Here is a 20,045-nt window from a genome sequence, read left to right as displayed (position 1 = left end):
AACTTAATTTTTCCATACTTGCTATTTTCCGGAAAATTGACCATTTTCACAAGGTATCCACGTTTTGGTCAATCTCTCGACTTCTATCGGAGTTAAAAACAAAAGTTAAAGTGATTCTGAAAGCTGATTAAATTTCCTATCTCTTTTCTGTGAGAGCTAACTTTCCAACACTGGCTTATTTTCCGGAAAAGTGAAGTAAAAAATTAACTTATTTTTCCCGGAGAGTATGCAACCCGCAAAAGAATGTCTAAATAGCCAAAATGTAACTTGTTTCTTTGGAAAGAAACCCCTAAAATTTCAAAACTTTTCCTCCAGCCGATTTTCCGCAATCGCCGAATTTTCCGACCCCTTGTGAGAAAAATGAAACTTTTCCGGAAAGGCATGTGTGATGCATCATTCGATTGGGCACGTCAAGGAGATGCAAAAAATTAATTTTTAGCAAACTCGGAACATTTTTCAAATTTTCAGAGCAGTTTTTGTAAATTAAGAAAAGTTCATTTTTCAAGCTGCTCTGAAAATTTGAAAAATGGTCCGAGTTTGCTAAAAATTAATTTTTTGCATCTCCTTGACGTGCCCAATCGAATGATGCATCACACATGCCTTTCCGGAAAAGTTTCATTTTTCTCACAAGGGGTCGGAAAATTCGGCGATTGCGGAAAATCGGCTGGAGGAAAAGTTTTGAAATTTTAGGGGTTTCTTTCCAAAGAAACAAGTTACATTTTGGCTATTTAGACATTCTTTTGCGGGTTGCATACTCTCCGGGAAAAATAAGTTAATTTTTTACTTCACTTTTCCGGAAAATAAGCCAGTGTTGGAAAGTTAGCTCTCACAGAAAAGAGATAGGAAATTTAATCAGCTTTCAGAATCACTTTAACTTTTGTTTTTAACTCCGATAGAAGTCGAGAGATTGACCAAAACGTGGATACCTTGTGAAAATGGTCAATTTTCCGGAAAATAGCAAGTATGGAAAAATTAAGTTGTTGTTATGTTCAAGATCCATCCCTCCAGCAATTTTCAGATTTTTATCTCCACGTGTTAGTTTTTTGGCACATTTTGCAAAAAAATAGCAAATTAAGGAAAAAAATAAGAAATAATGAGAATATCGAAAAACCGACCCCGGATTCGTGTTCAGGAGGGTCGATTTACCAAAAAAACATGATTTTCACTTTTAACTTCCGACACTCATAATACTGCTATATATGTGAAGTCCCATAAGTCATTTTCTCATTTTTTAGTTTTCCTTATAAAACAATTACAATTACAACTCTGAAAAAAGTCTTACTTTGCCAGTCAAATTTGTAGAAATTTGGGCTTTCAGAATCTGTTCAGATTTTTCAAATTCGACCAACGGTTCGCCCGTGGCAAGCTGTCAAAGATCACGGACCACTATCAAGAGAAATGAAAATGTATGCAACACGCGAAACCAGCATGTAGTGAGATTGCATAACTTTGAAAAGTTTTGACGCCTCCCCCGCAGCCCCTAGCAAAATTGGGAAAAAGTGACGTTACTTTCGGGATATACACACCAAGCCCTATGCACACACCAATTTTTAAGAAAATCGGCGTGTCTCATCTCGAAAACAAAGCTTGTAAGTGTAGCAGCTGATGGCCGCTTGCGGTCATCAGTGAGAATGAGCACCAGCCGATAAGCCTTCGGGCTTGGCTGGACTTGTAATATTTGAAACAATAAATATCTTTTTCCAATAAAAAAAAAAAAACTTAAAATTTTCAAAATTAGGGAATCTTAATTAAAGACAAATAGACCAGGAGCCTAACGCGGCCTCACAATTAAAATTTTCAAAATTAGGGAATCTTAATTAAAGACAATTAGACCAGGAGCCTAACGCGGCCTCACAATTAAAATTTTCAAAATTAGGGAATCTTAATTTAAGACAAGTAGACCAGGAGCCTAACGCGGCCACACATTTAAAATTTTCAAAATTTGGGAATCTTAATTAAAGACAAATAGACCAGGAGCCTAACGCGGCCTCACAATTAAAATTTTCAAAATTAGGGAATCTTAATTTAAGACAAGTAGACCAGGAGCCTAACGCGGCCTCACAATTAAAATTTTCAAAATTAGGGAATCTTAATTTAAGACAATTAGACCAGGAGCCTAACGCGGCCACACATTTAAAATTTTCAAAATTTGGGAATCTTAATTAAAGACAAATAGACCAGGAGCCTAACGCGGCCTCACAATTAAAATTTTCAAAATTTGGGAATCTTAATTTAAGACAATTAGACCAGGAGCCTAACGCGGCCACACATTTAAAATTTTCAAAATTTGGGAATCTTAATTAAAGACAAATAGACCAGGAGCCTAACGCGGCCTCACAATTAAAATTTTCAAAATTAGGGAATCTTAATTAAAGACAAGTAGACCAGGAGCCTAACGCGGCCTCACAATTAAAATTTTCAAAATTAGGGAATCTTAATTTAAGACAAGTAGACCAGGAGCCTAACGCGGCCACACATTTAAAATTTTCAAAATTTGGGAATCTTAATTAAAGACAAATAGACCAGGAGCCTAACGCGGCCTCACAATTAAAATTTTCAAAATTAGGGAATCTTAATTTAAGACAAGTAGACCAGGAGCCTAACGCGGCCTCACAATTAAAATTTTCAAAATTAGGGAATCTTAATTTAAGACAATTAGACCAGGAGCCTAACGCGGCCTCACAATTAAAATTTTCAAAATTAGGGAATCTTAATTAAAGACAAGTAGACCAGGAGCCTAACGCGGCCTCACAATTAAAATTTTCAAAATTAGGGAATCTTAATTTAAGACAAGTAGACCAGGAGCCTAACGCGGCCACACATTTAAAATTTTCAAAATTTGGGAATCTTAATTAAAGACAAATAGACCAGGAGCCTAACGCGGCCTCACAATTAAAATTTTCAAAATTAGGGAATCTTAATTTAAGACAAGTAGACCAGGAGCCTAACGCGGCCTCACAATTAAAATTTTCAAAATTAGGGAATCTTAATTTAAGACAATTAGACCAGGAGCCTAACGCGGCCACACATTTAAAATTTTCAAAATTTGGGAATCTTAATTAAAGACAAATAGACCAGGAGCCTAACGCGGCCTCACAATTAAAATTTTCAAAATTAGGGAATCTTAATTAAAGACAAGTAGACCAGGAGCCTAACGCGGCCTCACAATTAAAATTTTCAAAATTAGGGAATCTTAATTTAAGACAAGTAGACCAGGAGCCTAACGCGGCCACACATTTAAAATTTTCAAAATTTGGGAATCTTAATTAAAGACAAATAGACCAGGAGCCTAACGCGGCCTCACAATTTAAATTTTCAAAATTAGGGAATCTTAATTTAAGACAAGTAGACCAGGAGCCTAACGCGGCCTCACAATTAAAATTTTCAAAATTAGGGAATCTTAATTTAAGACAATTAGACCAGGAGCCTAACGCGGCCACACATTTAAAATTTTCAAAATATGGGAATCTTAATTAAAGACAAATAGACCAGGAGCCTAACGCGGCCTCACAATTAAAATTTTCAAAATTTGGGAATCTTAATTTAAGACAATTAGACCAGGAGCCTAACGCGGCCACACATTTAAAATTTTCAAAATTTGGGAATCTTAATTAAAGACAAATAGACCAGGAGCCTAACGCGGCCTCACAATTAAAATTTTCAAAATTAGGGAATCTTAGTTAAAGACAAATAGACCAGGAGCCTAACGCGGCCTCACAATTAACATTTTCAAAATTAGGGAATCTTAATTTAAGACAAGTAGACCAGGAGCCTAACTCGGCCTCACAATTAAAATTTTCAAAATTAGGGAATCTTAATTTAAGACAAGTAGACCAGGAGCCTAACGCGGCCTCACAATTAAAATTTTCAAAATTAGGGAATCTTAATTAAAGACAAATAGACCAGGAGCCTAACGCGGCCTCACAATTAAAATTTTCAAAATTAGGGAATCTTAATTTAAGACAAGTAGACCAGGAGCCTAACGCGGCCTCACAATTAAAATTTTCAAAATTAGGGAATCTTAATTTAAGACAATTAGACCAGGAGCCTAACGCGGCCACACATTTAAAATTTTCAAAATTTGGGAATCTTAATTAAAGTCAAATAGACCAGGAGCCTAACGCGGCCTCACAATTAAAATTTTCAAAATTTGGGAATCTTAATTTAAGACAATTAGACCAGGAGCCTAACGCGGCCACACATTTAAAATTTTCAAAATTTGGGAATCTTAATTAAAGACAAATAGACCAGGAGCCTAACGCGGCCTCACAATTAAAATTTTCAAAATTAGGGAATATTAATTAAAGACAAGTAGACCAGGAGCCTAACGCGGCCTCACAATTAAAATTTTCAAAATTAGGGAATCTTAATTTAAGACAAGTAGACCAGGAGCCTAACGCGGCCTCACAATTAAAATTTTCAAAATTAGGTAATCTTAATTTAAGACAAGTAGACCAGGAGCCTAACGCGGCCTCACAATTAAAATTTTCAAAATTAGGGAATCTTAATTTAAGACAAGTAGACCAGGAGCCTAACTCGGCCTCACAATTAACATTTTCAAAATTAGGGAATCTTAATTTAAGACAAGTAGACCAGGAGCCTAACGCGGCCTCACAATTAAAATTTTCAAATTTAGGGAATCTTAATTAAAGACAAATAGACCAGGAGCCTAACGCGGCCTCACAATTAAAATTTTCAAAATTAGGGAATCTTAATTAAAGGCAAATAGACCAGGAGCCTAACGCGGCCTCACAATTAAAATTTTCAAAATTTGGGAATCTTAATTAAAGACAAATAGACCAGGAGCCTAACGCGGCCTCACAATTAAAATTTTCAAAATTAGGGAATCTTAATTAAAGGCAAATAGACCAGGAGCCTAACGCGGCCTCACAATTAAAATTTTCAAAATTAGGGAATCTTAATTATAGACAATTAGACCAGGAGCCTAACGCGGCCTCACAATTAAAATTTTCAAAATTAGGGAATCTTAATTATAGACAATTAGACCAGGAGCCTAACGCGGCCTCACAATTAAAATTTTCAAAATTAGGGAATCTTAATTTAAGACAAGTAGACCAGGAGCCTAACGCGGCCTCACAATTAAAATTTTCAAAATTAGGGAATCTTAATTTAAGACAAGTAGACCAGGAGCCTAACGCGGCCTCACAATTAAAATTTTCAAAATTAGGTAATCTTAATTAAAGGCAAATAGACCAGGAGCCTAACGCGGCCTCACAATTAAAATTTTCAAAATTAGGGAATCTTAATTAAAGACAATTAGACCAGGAGCCTAACGCGGCCTCACAATTAAAATTTTCAAAATTAGGGAATCTTAATTATAGACAAATAGACCAGGAGCCTAACGCGGCCACACACTTAAAATTTTCAAAATTAGGGAATCTTAATTATAGACAAATAGACCAGGAGCCTAACGCGGCCACACACTCAAAAATTTCAAAATTTGGGAATATTAATTTAAGTTAAATAGACGCCCACACAAGAAATGTTTCGGGAAATTCAATTGATTCATTGGATCATACCTTTTTATGCGACGTTTTGAAATAATATTTATTTTAAACGCGCATGAAGTGTTCTGTCTCATCGAGATTCATCTCAGAAGCATCGCCGCCACGCCGCGGATGAAAATATTATGAAATGACAGATTGGAAAGAGAGAAGAGATGGAATGCAGATAAGCCGCTTCTCTCTCTTTATATTCCGCCTGTATAAATAGATTCGTGCAGCACGCGGTGACAGCTGATATAAAATCCGGCGGCCAATAAATCTACGGACCGAAATCGCTGCTCGACCCTTTTTGTGTCAATTCAACGCGCTTTCGGGTTTATTTCTCCAGGTTAATTTTTCATTCATCACGCCTCATCGACAAATTCACTCTGACGCCTCGCTCGTCTGCATCAGTTTTGTTTCATCTCGGTATGACCACCTGCTTGAAATTGGTTTATTTCAATAACGTGTTCACGTGAAATGGTTATTTTTTTTTTAATTTTTAAAATATTTTAATTTTCCAAAGCTAATTATGATAATCAATCTTTCATATAACAATTTTTTTCATTGAGAAGAGTATGCAAATTTTCTCCTAAAACCTAAAATTAATTATAAAATTTTTAATCCAAATCCTATTAATTTCATTTTTGTACTTTTCCTAATTTTGGTTAGGCTGTTTTTGTTATAGAACTGCAATGAATTTAATTTTAAATTTTTTTCATATCCTTTTCTGAATTTTCACTTTTTTATTGTTTGAAATTCATTATTTGTTAATAAATTGGGAGAAATTAAACAATTTTCATGAAATTTAATTGATTTTCTTCCGAATTTTTAAATTTGCGCTGAAATTTCTTTTTATATTAAAAGATTTTTACTTATAACAATCGGTCGTTGATGTTTTTTTTTAGCAAAATTCAAAATTTATTGTGATTGTTGTGGTTGACTTTGGGATCAAATATTGAAATGTCTTGTTCTGCGGCGATTTAAAAATAGCGTCGTGCGTTTCGAATTTCATGCAGATTTCAGGTCATGAATTAGACCACGCGGATCAAGTTTAAGGCTTATCAAATATTTCTGCCTGAGAGTCGTGTTGAATTTCAACGCGAGAGCAATCAACCGTGTACTAATTAAACCGGCGATTTTCTCGCGAATGAGAAGAAATAATTTTCTTCAAATATATAAAAATCAATTATGGCGGGCGGCACAAATTAAACGGCGTCCCCCGGCAATATTTTTTCACTCGCTCTCCAATAAAAATTTGACATTTTTATAAGTCGTAAAATTGCGTCGTCCAAGTAAAACGCCGACTTTATTGCCGAGCGAAATTAAAATAAAAAAAGCATTTGAATAAAGGCGGTGGGGACCGAGAGATGAGCTAGACGCGCTGTAAAAAAGAGAGAAAGGAAGCTGCGAGTCTAAAAGGAGACACCTTGTTTGCCGCTTTTGACACATCCGAGCCAGCAAAAAACAAAAAATATACTGCCGGCGATAAATCCTTTTCGGGATGAAAGAAACTCGAGCATGAGTTATTGGCTGATTATGAGAAACATCACGAAATAAATACGTATGGTGTTGTAAAACTGAAATAAATAATCTGTAGAGATGAAATGTCGGTTGGAAATGAGAAATAAAACATAACTTTTTTAATTGTGAAATAATAAAAATTTAAAAATTTGAATATTTTCAATTCAATAAATTTGTCTTCAAGGAAAAAATTCAGTGAACTCTAATGTAACATGAGAAAAATTGTTTCATTTTCGCCAGCTTTTTAGTTTAAAATGCTATAATCACGGTTAAATTAAATCCAAAATTATGATCGTTTTCAATCACATTAATAATAATGCAATAATTTTATTTCTCACATTTAAAAAAAGGGAACAATATCAATTTAAACGTCAAATTTCCATCTTTCTTCTGTTTTTTCAAATTTGAAATTTGTTCCCACAAATAATCGTTATGGAAATAAATAATGAAAAAAAATTCCTTTTTTATAAGCATCCAAATCTTGATTCTTTTCTAGTAGAAATGAAAATAATCTCTTGAATTGAAAAGCATATTTCAGTTCGTAATTTACTAAATACTTAATTTACTAATTTGTAAATTTCTTTGCTGCATTTATAATCTAATATGTCAGTTTTTATTTTTAATTCTGTATAAAAAGAAAAAGAAAATTTTGAAAAGATCAGTGTTTGCCTTAATTTTTATGAGTTCAGCCATTATTTGCTAAAAATGAATTTAACAATTGTGCTTTAATTAAAAGTTAGTAAATTTGGACAATTAAATATATAGCAATGATAAATTTTCATTGCGTTTTGTTCAGTAATTGATAGGCTGCACACACGTGCCCGAGAAATCAATTGAGTCTTTTTTTCGTCTCGTCGCTCTCTCGGCTGCCAATTGATTTTAAGGAGCCGCGCGAAGAGGAATAAATTTGGCGCGAGGTGACACTTTATTGAGCACATTTTATTCGGCGAAACAGGTCTGGCTGGTCAGGCAGGCAGATTTGCTCATTACCAGGCCGTAAAAACCGCCCACTATATTCTCCGCCCGACACGACTAGCTGCTTATTTTCATTCTATTTAATAGCGCTTCTCAGGGCCCAATTAGAATTCCACACTGCCGAAATTGTTTTTCGGCTGCTGCTCGACCGGCGAAAAACGAGCGCACAATCTGCGGAGAGGCGAAATTGCACGCCCGCGTGAGACAACAAGCCACTTTTCTCAGCGAATAATGGCGGATCGCGAAAGGCAGAGACGGAATTTTTGCTCAAAAATTCCATATTGTTTGTTGAAATAAAATTTAAAATGAAAATAAATTTCACCTGAATTCAAATAATAAAAAAAAATGGAAGAAAAAACTGAAAAAACCGTAGTTTTAATTAAAAAATAAATGATATAAAGTAATTTTAAATTTCAAGGTTGAATTAAATATAACTTACTGCATTATTAAGAGTATAAAAAATCTTCAGTTGATCAAAAAATCCTGAATTATGAAAATTAAGTAAGAGAAATGATTTATTCAATGAAAAATATTCTCTTTCCAGTTGTTTGCTTCTTCTTTGTAAAGCAGTTCCTTACTAAAATATTAATTAAATTAACTTAATTTTGTTTTGCAACAATTCAATTTCCACATAAAAATAATAAAATACGTTAAAAAAGTTTCTAGCGACTCTTTTTGTTTAAAAAAAACGACGTTATTGTTATTTTTCAGATTAAAAATAATTTAAATACACTTTATTTTTAATATCTTTTCTAAGTTTGGCATAATTTTGTTCAAATGAACTTTAGTTTCAAATGTTATGTAAGAAATCAAGTAATTTTAAATCAAAATTAATTCACTCCTGTTGAAAATAAAAATAAACATCTCAAATAAGTAAAAAAAATCAGCAGGTTCCCATGAGCAGCGGCCTCGCGATGACTCTAATCAACTAACGTTTTATTTGCTCAAGAGCCACATATCCTGGGACCTTTTTAACCCTTTCCAAATAAAGTTTAATCAGCGTTTTAACACACCGCATGCATTATACATTCCCGGGGCGACCGTCGAGGAAAACTGGTTACGCATAAATAAATTCAAATGAGTGAGTCTTGTTGCGCGCCTCCTCCCTGTATCGAGAGCAAATAATATAAAAAAAGTTCACTCTCGCTTGCTGCCGAGTGGGAATGGAAAATTGATTTAATTAAATATTTAAATTAATTGGGGCAATAAATTTCGCTGCCACGAGGGCACCACTTTCGATTTAAATATATAAAACCAACAGATCGATCGTCTTTCCGATAGCCGCACTTTGTTAACTCGGCGCTCAATAGCACTTTGCTCTGTGCTGGACCGACTGATTAAATAAATTGTAAGAGTAAATATAGCGACGAGAGAAATCTTAAGCTGGATGGCTCATAAAATAAATGCTCAGGAAGAAAATTTAGAAAGGATTATGCAAAAATACTCTTACTTATTTTTAAAGTTCATTGAGTAAATTAATGAAATAATCATCGATTAAAGAAAATATGCAATTTTTATCTCATATTCCACAATTTTTAATTAAATTTGATGGAAATATCCTCAATTTTCAATTTCTGTAACATATGACAGACAATTTTAAGTAATTTGAAGGATACATTTTTTAGTAAATCATATTTTAGAAAACTTGTTTATTGAAATAACAATCCAAGATAATGTTATTTGCACCAAAAACCTCAGTTTTTAAGAAAAAATAAATGTATTGACCGAGAAGAATAAATAATAACTCAATTTTTAATATTTTTAAATTAACTAAACCAATTAAAAGAACAATATTTTTTTCACTTTGTAAAAAAAAAATATAAATTAGGATCTGAAAGATGTTTTTATTAATTGAATGAAGTCAGATTTTTTCGAGGAGATAAAAATAAAAATTAGTACATATAAAAATAAAAAACACTCAAAATTAAGCTTCATTTTTTTAAATTTTGCATGCAGAGTCTGACCCAAATTTTTGTAAATAGAAACACTATACAAAGTTTTTAAAGAAAGTCCTTCTGTTTTTCATGATTTTACCTTAAAGTGGTCCAAACCAAAATTTATTTCATCCTTTTCCATGCAACTAAAGACTTTAATCCGCATTTCCTTCTCATATTTTTTTACGAGGAGATTGTTTGGCAGGGAGAGACGCACCCTTGTTATTCTTCGTGTATTCTTCTAATGGTTTGGGCGCCAGAATCCTGAATTTCGCTCCCTTCTGCTGAACACACTTTCCTCCGAAAATACCCTGCAGGATTTTCACAAACAAAGAAAAGCTCGCAGAAGGGGCAGCTTTACAACATGTGTGTGACCCACATAGTGTCGCGCAGGAAGTGCACTTGGGCAAGAAAATATATAAACAAAATAACAAAATGTATAGAAGAAGCAAAAAAAAAATCATGCAATTCAAGCTTCGAGAAATTCCATAGCCGTGGAAGGAAAATAAATAAATAAATTTCCAAGCAGGATTATTTATTAAGAACGCAAATCATGAACTCGTTTTCGCCAAGTGCCGCTTTTTATTAAATTTTATCTCTTTACAATAATCTGACTGGCACACTTGCGAGAGGTGCACACAAAGATTTAATAAAAATTTATTAAGCGACTGGAAATTTATCAAGTTTTAATTTCGGTCGCCATTTTCATCGCCTCTCGGCAGTTAAATTTTATTTTGAAAAGAAATCCAGTTCTGATAAAGAAGCGAAAAGGCTCCGGTTTCACTCCGTTTTCTTGGAAGGAAATAATCTCTGGGGGTAATTTTGTTGCGCAAAAGTTATTTTATTTTCACGCCTGCAACGCAGAGCGAGTGGAAATTATATCAAAATGATTTATCCGCGACAAACCGCGTTTTATGGCCACTTCGAACGCGAGTAAAATGTTGCTCGCAGGTGAATTTACAACATCCCTGCCGCGAGTGAGTTTGTATAAAATGTGGAGAGATTAAAATTCATGTAGATGCGCGCAAGTCTTCTCCGGTGTTAAATGTCACGCACTTATTGTTGAATTAAGAAATTCACCAATGATAAATTAGCGACGATTATGCAATTTTTTATTCCTGAATTGCAATGAATTTATTACTATTTGAAAATTCTCGGAAATTTACAGAGTATTGAAAAACATTTTGCTCAAAACTTAGGGTTGGAATTAGCTCAATAAGTGTAAAAATTTTAAGAGTATGCAATTTTTCATAATTAAAATTAAATTTTTATCACTTTATTAAAAAATTGAATTAAACCCATAAAAAAATAAACAATAATAATAATAATTTTTTGAGTGGATTTCAGAAACAAAAGATTGTACTCAAATGAGTTTCAAATAAAAGAATATATAAAAGATTGCACAAAAAATTAAATAACCCATTAATTAAATTTGCGCGTTTTCCTCATAATCAATTTTGGCGGTTAATCAAAATTCGGCACTTTTCTTCAAAATTAAAATTTGCACAGATTTTCATTGAATGAAAGATCAAATGTGGAAAATTAATACAATTTTCATACTTTTAATTAATCTTTGCCGCTGTTGAAAGAAATCGGCTAATTAATCGAATATTGCACTAAATTTTCAAGCTTTATTTTTGGTAAATTTCAGCGATAAATTATAATCTGCGTTTTATATCTTTTTATATTATTTAATAAATTATAAAATTTAATTGGAAAACGGGCGTTTAATTGCTGAATTTTTGCTAATAGTTAAAATAGAGTAAAGTTTTTGCGACCAAAGACTATGAGTAACTAGCAGTGAAAAATTTTAAAAATGGTAATTTAATTTTGCAAAATTGTATCCTGCTTTTGTGAAGTTTTAAGTAGCATATATTTCTTCAATTTTTATGAAGTTTTAAATATTTTTAAACACAAAATAGGTTTTTTAAATAATTGGGTTGTTGGATTATTAATTTCTTAATTAAAAAATTCTCTCATAGTTTCAGTATTTAATTGGCATTTAAATAAAAACTTTGTGAAATAATTTTTCCGTTGAAATCCATTACAGAAACTTCCTCCTGCATGAATCACGTCTTTCAAACGCACTCATCGGGAACATGACGAATCAATACAAAAAATTTACATTATAGATAGTTTATCAGTTTGATTACTAATTAATCTTTTAGAAACACAAAAGATCGTCTGTTTTACATTAACAAATTTTTTAAGGCAGGTGATGGAGGTCAGAATAACAAATGTTTTAACAAGTTGCGAAATTGAGGATTTAGCATTTGGGAGATTTTTTCCCTATTAATAAAAGTCAAAATCGCAGCAATTAATGTGTTGAGAGTATCCCGCTCCTCAAGTTATATATTTTTTAAGTGTCTAATATTTCACAAGAGCAAGTGTCATTTTCGTTTGGTCCGTTTTAAATTCCTTTCAGGGCATCCATCAAAAAAGCTGGATTTCCTCACGTCCTGAATTATTCGCCGGTGAGTAAGACAAAGAGACTAAAAGTTTTCCTTCTCCACCTTGCTCATCAGCAGCGGAAATTAATCATCGCGTTTATAATTACACACTGCCAAACAATTTTAAAAGCTGCGATTTTTAGAAAGTTTCAAATTTGAAGTGAGGAAAAGATTTTACACGCTTAATTGCAATCTGCGCTCATCTCGAGCTGAGACCGAACAGGATTTGATTCGATTAGCCGTGGCGGCAAATTCGGCCAGTCATTCTTTGCTCGATCGTGAATCGCAGGCACCCGGAAGAAAAGAAAAAAAAAACGAGACCAAAAATGTAAGCACGGCTCAGGACCTTCCAACTGAGGGCCACGTATAGATTAATATGTAAAAAAATCCATCAAATTATTTTAAAAATTGGATATTAATTTGTGTTTGGATAAATTTAAATTTATTAACTATATAATTATTTTTGTCCGAAAATTTATTAAACAAAAATATAGTAAAAATAAAACTTGGAGACTAATTGATTGAGTTCATTTTACTTTTTCTATTTATAAAACGATAAAAAAAAGTGTATTTAACTATATAATTTATTGTCTAATTAAGTTGTTAAAAAAATTGAAAATTTAACAAATATTCATTAAAATTAATAAATTATCAGTTTCATAATTTTTTAAATTTTTTTTTATTAGTTCATTACTTAAAATAAAAATACGATTAATTATAATTAATTAAAACGGTTGTAAGAACCATTTTTGTAGTTCTTATTATCAGGAATTAAAACATCATTTTTTTTCAGGACCCATTTCAAGTTGGTTCTGTTTTGACGAGGTTGATCGGCAATTATCTGCTCTCTTCCCACCGAATCGGTTGCGCTAATTTTCGGATCAGTGCTTTTTGAACTTTGCCATTGTTTCAATATCTGGGCAGCAGATCGTGTCGTTGTCGAAAGAAAAACACGCTCTCGTGGCTCGCTGATTAAAACCTTTTCTCGCGGACTGCCTTTCCAATTTAATAATCAACGCGTGAAATTGCACTGATAGAATTTTCTGTTTTGCGGACAATCAGGTCGCGCGTTTCTTCAGGTTGCATATCAGGTAGGATGAGACGTAACAACGGCGTGGTCAAGCAAGCGCGCCGGACTCGTATCCCTTTTTTCTCCTCGCAGCGTGGTACCGAAAGTATGCGAGAGAGAGCTGAAAAATATATAAGTACAAATGGGAGTTGGGAGAGGAGGAGAGAAAAAGCAGCTCAAAGGAAGCGAGAAGAGCAGCAGCAGAAAAAGGTCGGACGGCGCCGCTGCCAAGCTCGGCGAGACGAACAGAAAGAGAGACTTTAAGGAGCGACGCGAGTTTGCTTTTTGTATAATAAAATCCAAAGGGGCCTCGCTCGCTTCAGAAGCTCCAAACTGGACTGATTTTATAAAACAAGCTAAAATCTAAAATTGAATTATGGCAAAAAGACAAAATTAGGGAAAGTTTTATATTATTTGTGGAAAAAGTTTCTTTGAATTGAATTTAAACAAAAATCTGCAGAGATTTCAATGATTGCAGATCAGAACTTTATTTTGAGGATAATCCGAAAATTAATTAATTTGAAAACTGGGTTTTAAAGACTAAAACTGACTTGTAAATACTGAAATGCCTGATTTTCCGATCCTCAGTCGAATCTCAATTCTCTCTCTATTCAATTAAATTTTCAAAACTTGATATCTACGTTTTTCAAACGCTTAATTCTAGCAAAATTTAAAAATCTCAGTTTATCAGAGTTAACGAAATTAAATAAATAATTTATTTCTTGTTCCCTCTTAAACGTTCACAGTAATCAACACATAGTAATCGTTAATTTTTTTAATTGGTTCAACAATCACATATTTATTTCAAATTTATTTTGCACAAGCTTTATAGGATCGCCTTGATAACTATCTTTAATTTCAGCTTAAATTGATTAAACCTCTTTCTATTAAGGATAAAATTTGAATAAAATTTAATATTTCATTTACAACTTTAGCTTGGCGCTCTTTTTTCGAGCATAAATCCACTATTAAATGACCCATTTTCTGAACTGGATGACATAATTTGTAATTAAAAGTCCTGTTTTCTTTCCAGGAAATTTATATTTGATAATTTAAGAAGACTTATTGATCTTAAAATGACATTTCACAAAATACTTGTGAACAATTTACAAAAATATTTCCAATATTAATTATAAAAATGTATTAAATTTTCACTTTATATTAGCTGCATTGAAGTGCATTTAAATAAAAAAAAAATATATATTTTTTGTCAATGAAATTTATTTCCAAAAGAATTTTAACGTGGATTCCAAAACTGAGCGAGAAAACGAATAAAAATGTCCAGATTTCAACTTTTAATTGGAAATTTAAATCTATTTTAAAAATAATTAAAATTTCCAATTAAAAGTTAAAAGTTTGGACAAATTCGTTTTCCGAGCATTGGTTTTCTCACTCAGTTTCTGAATCCACGTTAAAATTCTTTTGAAAATTTAATACATAAACTGGAATAATCTTAACAACGCAAACACGACACAACTCTACACTAAAATTTACAAAAAACACACTAACAAATTAACGAAATTTTCTTTTTTAATTGGCTCCGCCATTGATTAAACAAAAATTGCGCACCATCGAAGGATATTTTATCTTCAACTAAAGATTTAAAACGTCCCCTCATCTTTAAAGTTCATCTCTTTCATAAAAAGCTAGCGTTGAAATCCTCTTTCCTGTACCATCATCATGTAAGGTTTCCGTCCGCCGTTTAGTTCCAGCGTCTGCGCGGTAGGCAGCGCTGCGGTCGCGCGAGTGCGCACGAAGCTTGGGCCGCGCTTGAACCGTGGAAATATTTTTATTGTGTGTGGTTCGCTCGAGGATAGAGGACCGTTCCGAAATCCGTCTCTTGAAATCTCTCCCTGAAGTCGGCAGTTATTTCCACTGAAGGATTTGAATTGTGTTCTTGTGCGAAATTATCACTCGTCGAGTGCTCTGGTGCTTTCTTTTCGAGGAGTTCGTATTTTTTCCGGCACAAAGGTGAGTTTTTTGCTCTTCAACCTCAGGTGAAATGAAAACCGGCCGAATATGGAGTATATAAATTTTGTGTCGCTCGCCTTGCCTTCGCAGACGTGACGGGAAAACGAACGGTTTCGATTAAAAAGTGGTTTTAATTGAGACCGATAATGATTATTTCCATTCTTTCCACCGATGCTTCGATTAAAGACGAGGACCGAAAATATAAAAAAATAAAATAACAAGGGAGGCGGCTCCGCTTCAAAGAATGAACATGAAAATCGGTCTGAACGAGAACGACGGAGGAAAGGAAGAAAGGGTCATAGAAACAGAGAAGGTCTTTAATGGCCTAGAAAAAATGACCTGGAAGAGAACGAAAAAAAACGCAGAGCTTCGCCTAAAGCTTGAGCCGAAGTAAAAAATATATAAATATTTTTATACATAAAACTAGTAAAATTCAATTTCCAGTGCAGAAATTGCAAAATAGCTTTTTATAGCAAATCTTTTTTCTAATTTCTAGTTTAGCTGAAATTTTTTATAAACAAAGCGACGGGAAGTTTTTTTTTTAAATACATTTTGTTTGGTGTGGTTTTTAAAATCAAAATCAATGAGTCAATCAAATTTTAGGTGCACATGTGACGCCAAAAATGGAAATAATGAAATTACAGATGAAAGGTCAACATTTTATTGTAAAATTGAAACATCTGAATTTGTCAATTTACTCAAATTGGCAAATAAATTCTCAAGTAAATTAATCTGCTTAAAAATCAAAACACATTTTATTATTGTATTAATTGAAATTACTGATGTTGTTGTCAAAAATATTAAATAATTAGGCAACTAACTAGCCTGAAATGCAATTAGCCTCAAAATAAATCTGCCAAGAGCATGGCAAATCGAGTATGAAAAGCAATTGCAGGAAATCGAAAGCGTGAAATCATTTTTGAAAAGATTTTGTGTATTATACATTCAACCTCGATTGATCGGCCGGCGAAAATATTTATCACATTATACAACGGCTTCATTGTTTGGGGCGGTCTGCAAAAAAATTCCTTTCGCCGAAATGGACTTTTCCTCTCTCTTATTTTTTTCTTATTATATTTCAATTTATGCAAATTCGTCGGCGACAAAGAAGTATGTCTTGCGTGGGCGCTCCGGAGATCTTATTCAAATTTTATTGGCCGAGTACTTTTCGATACACTTTTCGCGTTTTTATTTTATTATATATGTCGAATGCGTGTGTAAAAATTCGAGACGCGCAATTTTATATTGTAGGTGGCATAAATTTTGGCCATTTTTCCCGCAACGCCCTGATGCGAAAATAAAATAATCCCCGATGGAAATAAATATATTTCGCAAGTAGGCGATTTACGACCTTTTAATTTCGCGCAGATAAAACTCCAGTCGCAGATTAATAATTTCTTCTTCGCTCCTTCACCTGTTGCTGTTTTTTTTTATCTGCAGCCCATTTGCATTTTGATCACATAAATTAGCTCCAATTTGGCGGCGGCGTCGCGAAAATTTATGTCTTGAATATAATCCCGCCACTTTTTGACGGATTCGTGTTAGTCTCTTATAACATATCTTCTCCCGTGATGCTAAAACTTCTGAATAAATGAAATTAAAAAATGGACCACACGCGGTGCTGCACACAATGTGCGGACCTAGCTGTTTGTGCTCGCGGATTTGCATTTTCTTTCCGCACAGAAAAATTCCACCGACTGTTTTTTGACCCCGACGGTGCGACCTCTGCAGAATTCAATCCTTTGAAATAATGCGAGTAAAATCAAGAACAAGGAAGAGAGAAATTAGAAAAAAGTTTAAAAAATTCCAAAATTTTTATATAATTTTTAGGTCAAATGAAGTTAATTTTGATTTCTGACGTTTTTTGTTAATAAATTGGATAAATTGAGTAATAAAATTAATAAAAACAATTTTGTTTTATACTAATAAGACTTAAAATCAAATTGAATAATTTTTTTTATTAATTGAGAATATTTAATATTAATTTTTTTAAATCCTCTCATTAATTTATTGAAATAAATATTTAATTGTGACTTATTGAAAATATTCAAGAAAAAAATGACCAATAGGAATTTATTTAATAGAAGAATTTTTTCTTCACACAATTTAGGAATATTGAGACCATTTTAATTTTATAACAAAATGATTAGTTTTTTATTTTTCGCCGGTTCTATATGGAGAGAAGAATGACACAATACGGACCGGCTCGGATTTGCATTTCGTATACAAAAAAGCTCCTCCTATTCGAATCGAAAGTTCAAATGCAAATTAACCCTGCTTGTCTCCTGCTTTTTTGGTCGGAAGGTGCCGCGCTTCTTATGCAACCTCTCGTGGCTCAACATAATTGAATCTGCTCGAAATTGGGTTGGAGGTGTCGGTGGAATTTTGCCAGCTTATTAAAAAGCAACTTTCGAGGCGGGGGTCGCCGCTGCTTGACCTTTGCCATTGTTGCCCCACATGTGCTGCCTTTTTGTTTGCACCGCGCGCACTTTCTCTTTGTTCGTATGAATTGTAAAAACGCACATTGAAAGTGAAAATCTCGAAAAGTGCGAGACGAATTGTGGATATGTGTGTTTTTTTTTTTCAAGGAAAATTTTGTCGCTTTTGTGGGGCTTCGCAGGAAATTGGTCGTTTGTCTCCCCCTTGCAGCGAAAATTAAACAAAAAGCAAAAGGGATGCTTCTTCTTCCCAGGGACTTGTTTTGCCCACAATGGTTTTGTCTTTTGTAAAAACACTTTTCCTTTTTTCTTGTATATTTACTCAAAGGAAGGGCAACAAAAATTCCTGCGCCGCACACAAAAGAATGAGAAAACACAACAGAGCAGCACGCTCTGAATAATATAGTAAAAAAGAAAGGAAAACCTCAACAGGTTTCCTCCTCAGACAGGTTTCAAATAACGCATATGGAGAAGAGATCGCTGGTCCAATAAAGCACACACCTGGTTGGCAGATTTGCTTAAAACTGGGGCCAAACACAAATTTCAAGCCAAACTTCCAAAATTTTCGGTCCGAGGAAGAAAAAATTCACCCTGAAAGTCAAAATTGTGATTAATTTGGGGTTCAAATTGTTGATGAAAGTTAGGTTTTGACTAATTTGGTAACATTTTTGCATGAAAATGGGTTAAATTTTAAAGCTGAATAGGAAGAATTTCAATTTTTTGATATTTTTCATCTTTTTTTTTATCCATTTTTCTCCTTTCAAATTTCCAGTATTTTTGAAACATCAAATGTTGCTTGGAAAATTAAATTAAATTTAAATCTCTGAACACATTTTGTGGCCAAACGTAACAAAAATCAATATTTCTTTACGCTAACAAAACACGAATCTAATTTTATCCGGCCTCTCTGCTAATTTGAAATGGCTGAGAGCGATTTACGAAGGAAAGCTGCGTTGGAAATTTTCATCTCATTATCCGGCGTGCAGCGCGAGGCTATACCAGCCATCTTATAAATTATTATTAGCTGCTCTTGTGTGTACTCAGACAAAAAATATATACGAACTTTATGGACGGCGATCGCCTCGGAAGAGCTGCGCGCGGCCATTATTATTGTTATTAGAGCTCGGAAAAAAATTGTGTCTGCGGGAATTTTACGCACACGGCCGGAGGTTGTTAAACTTTGTATGGAGACGAGAGACGCTTAATCTGTGAATCTGTGATGCAATTTTCGAATCAGGTTTAAACGCGTTATTTGCTCAGGTCAAAGGGTTTGAAATTCCAATCAGAAACACTTCAAAAATATTAAACAAATTTAAAAGCAGAAAAGTAATTTAATATTCTAAACTGGAAAAAAAAAATAAAAAATTACCGAAATGAACTGACAATTTTTCAAAATATTGCAATATTAATTGACCTGAAATAAAAGTTTTAATTAAAATTTTAAAATATAATTATATTAAAAACTGTTCAAGTATCTAATTTTTTAACTAATTTGAAATTTAATTATATATTATCTTAAGCGATTCTAATTTTTTTCCTTTTCCTTTACAGGAAATTTGTTCTTCATTAATTAAGGACATGAATCATAATTAACTGACACAAAATTAAAAAATCCGATTTTAAAGAAATTTCTCATCACATTTTCTTATTATAATCTTTGTATAGTCCCATCCCAATTCTTTACGCAAGCTCATTATTATTTTTATAAATTTCGAAATCTTAATTGCATCAATTGTGTGGGTGCGTAATTTAATTTTCCATTATTACATGGTGCGGTCGTCCCGAAGGCCATTAGACGAAATGATGCTGCTCGTTCCGAAGAGTAGCTCTTGAATTAAAAACACACGTGATTTGTTAGGTGAAAGCTGCATAGAGCCCTCCGCACAGATTACCTCATCATCACCGCAAAGTATTTCCAAACACAAATCCTCTTCTTCAAATATGTAAATATAAACGCTTTTGCATGATGGGAGAGAGAAATTTTCGCTCGTCTTTATATGATAAGTATATGTTTGCGTGAGTTGGTGATTTTCGGTGCCTAGATTGAAAAGGAAATGGGACAAATCTGCCATTTCCATATGAAGCGGAGGGAGGAATAAATTAGAATATAATTATTATTGAAAAATATGAAAGTGACTGGAGGGGATTTGGGAAAATGTATATCATCACGTTGTTAATTT

At 33.3% G+C, this 20,045-nt stretch overlaps 1 protein-coding gene across 3 annotated transcripts in view; it reads left to right on the top strand.

The window, feature by feature from the left end:
* LOC132204765 (uncharacterized) overlaps positions 1 to 20,045 on the top strand; it is a 95,464-nt gene that overhangs the window by 31,211 nt on the left and 44,208 nt on the right. Inside the window, exon 1 of one of the 3 annotated variants that reach the window (XM_059633519.1) lies at positions 15,264 to 15,427. The exons of the other annotated variants lie outside the window; for them this stretch is intronic. The gene's annotated coding sequence lies outside the window, so the exon portion shown is untranslated. Of the gene's footprint in view, positions 1 to 15,263; positions 15,428 to 20,045 lie in introns of those variants that run through there. 3 annotated transcript variants of the gene reach the window in all.

The sequence above is a fragment of the Neocloeon triangulifer genome, unplaced genomic scaffold, assembly GCF_031216515.1.
Source record: "Neocloeon triangulifer isolate White Clay Creek 2 clone unplaced genomic scaffold, ASM3121651v1 ptg000022l, whole genome shotgun sequence".
In the NCBI taxonomy this organism is placed as follows: Eukaryota; Metazoa; Arthropoda; class Insecta; order Ephemeroptera; family Baetidae; genus Neocloeon; species Neocloeon triangulifer.
This window is presented reverse-complemented; position numbering and strand designations above follow the sequence as displayed.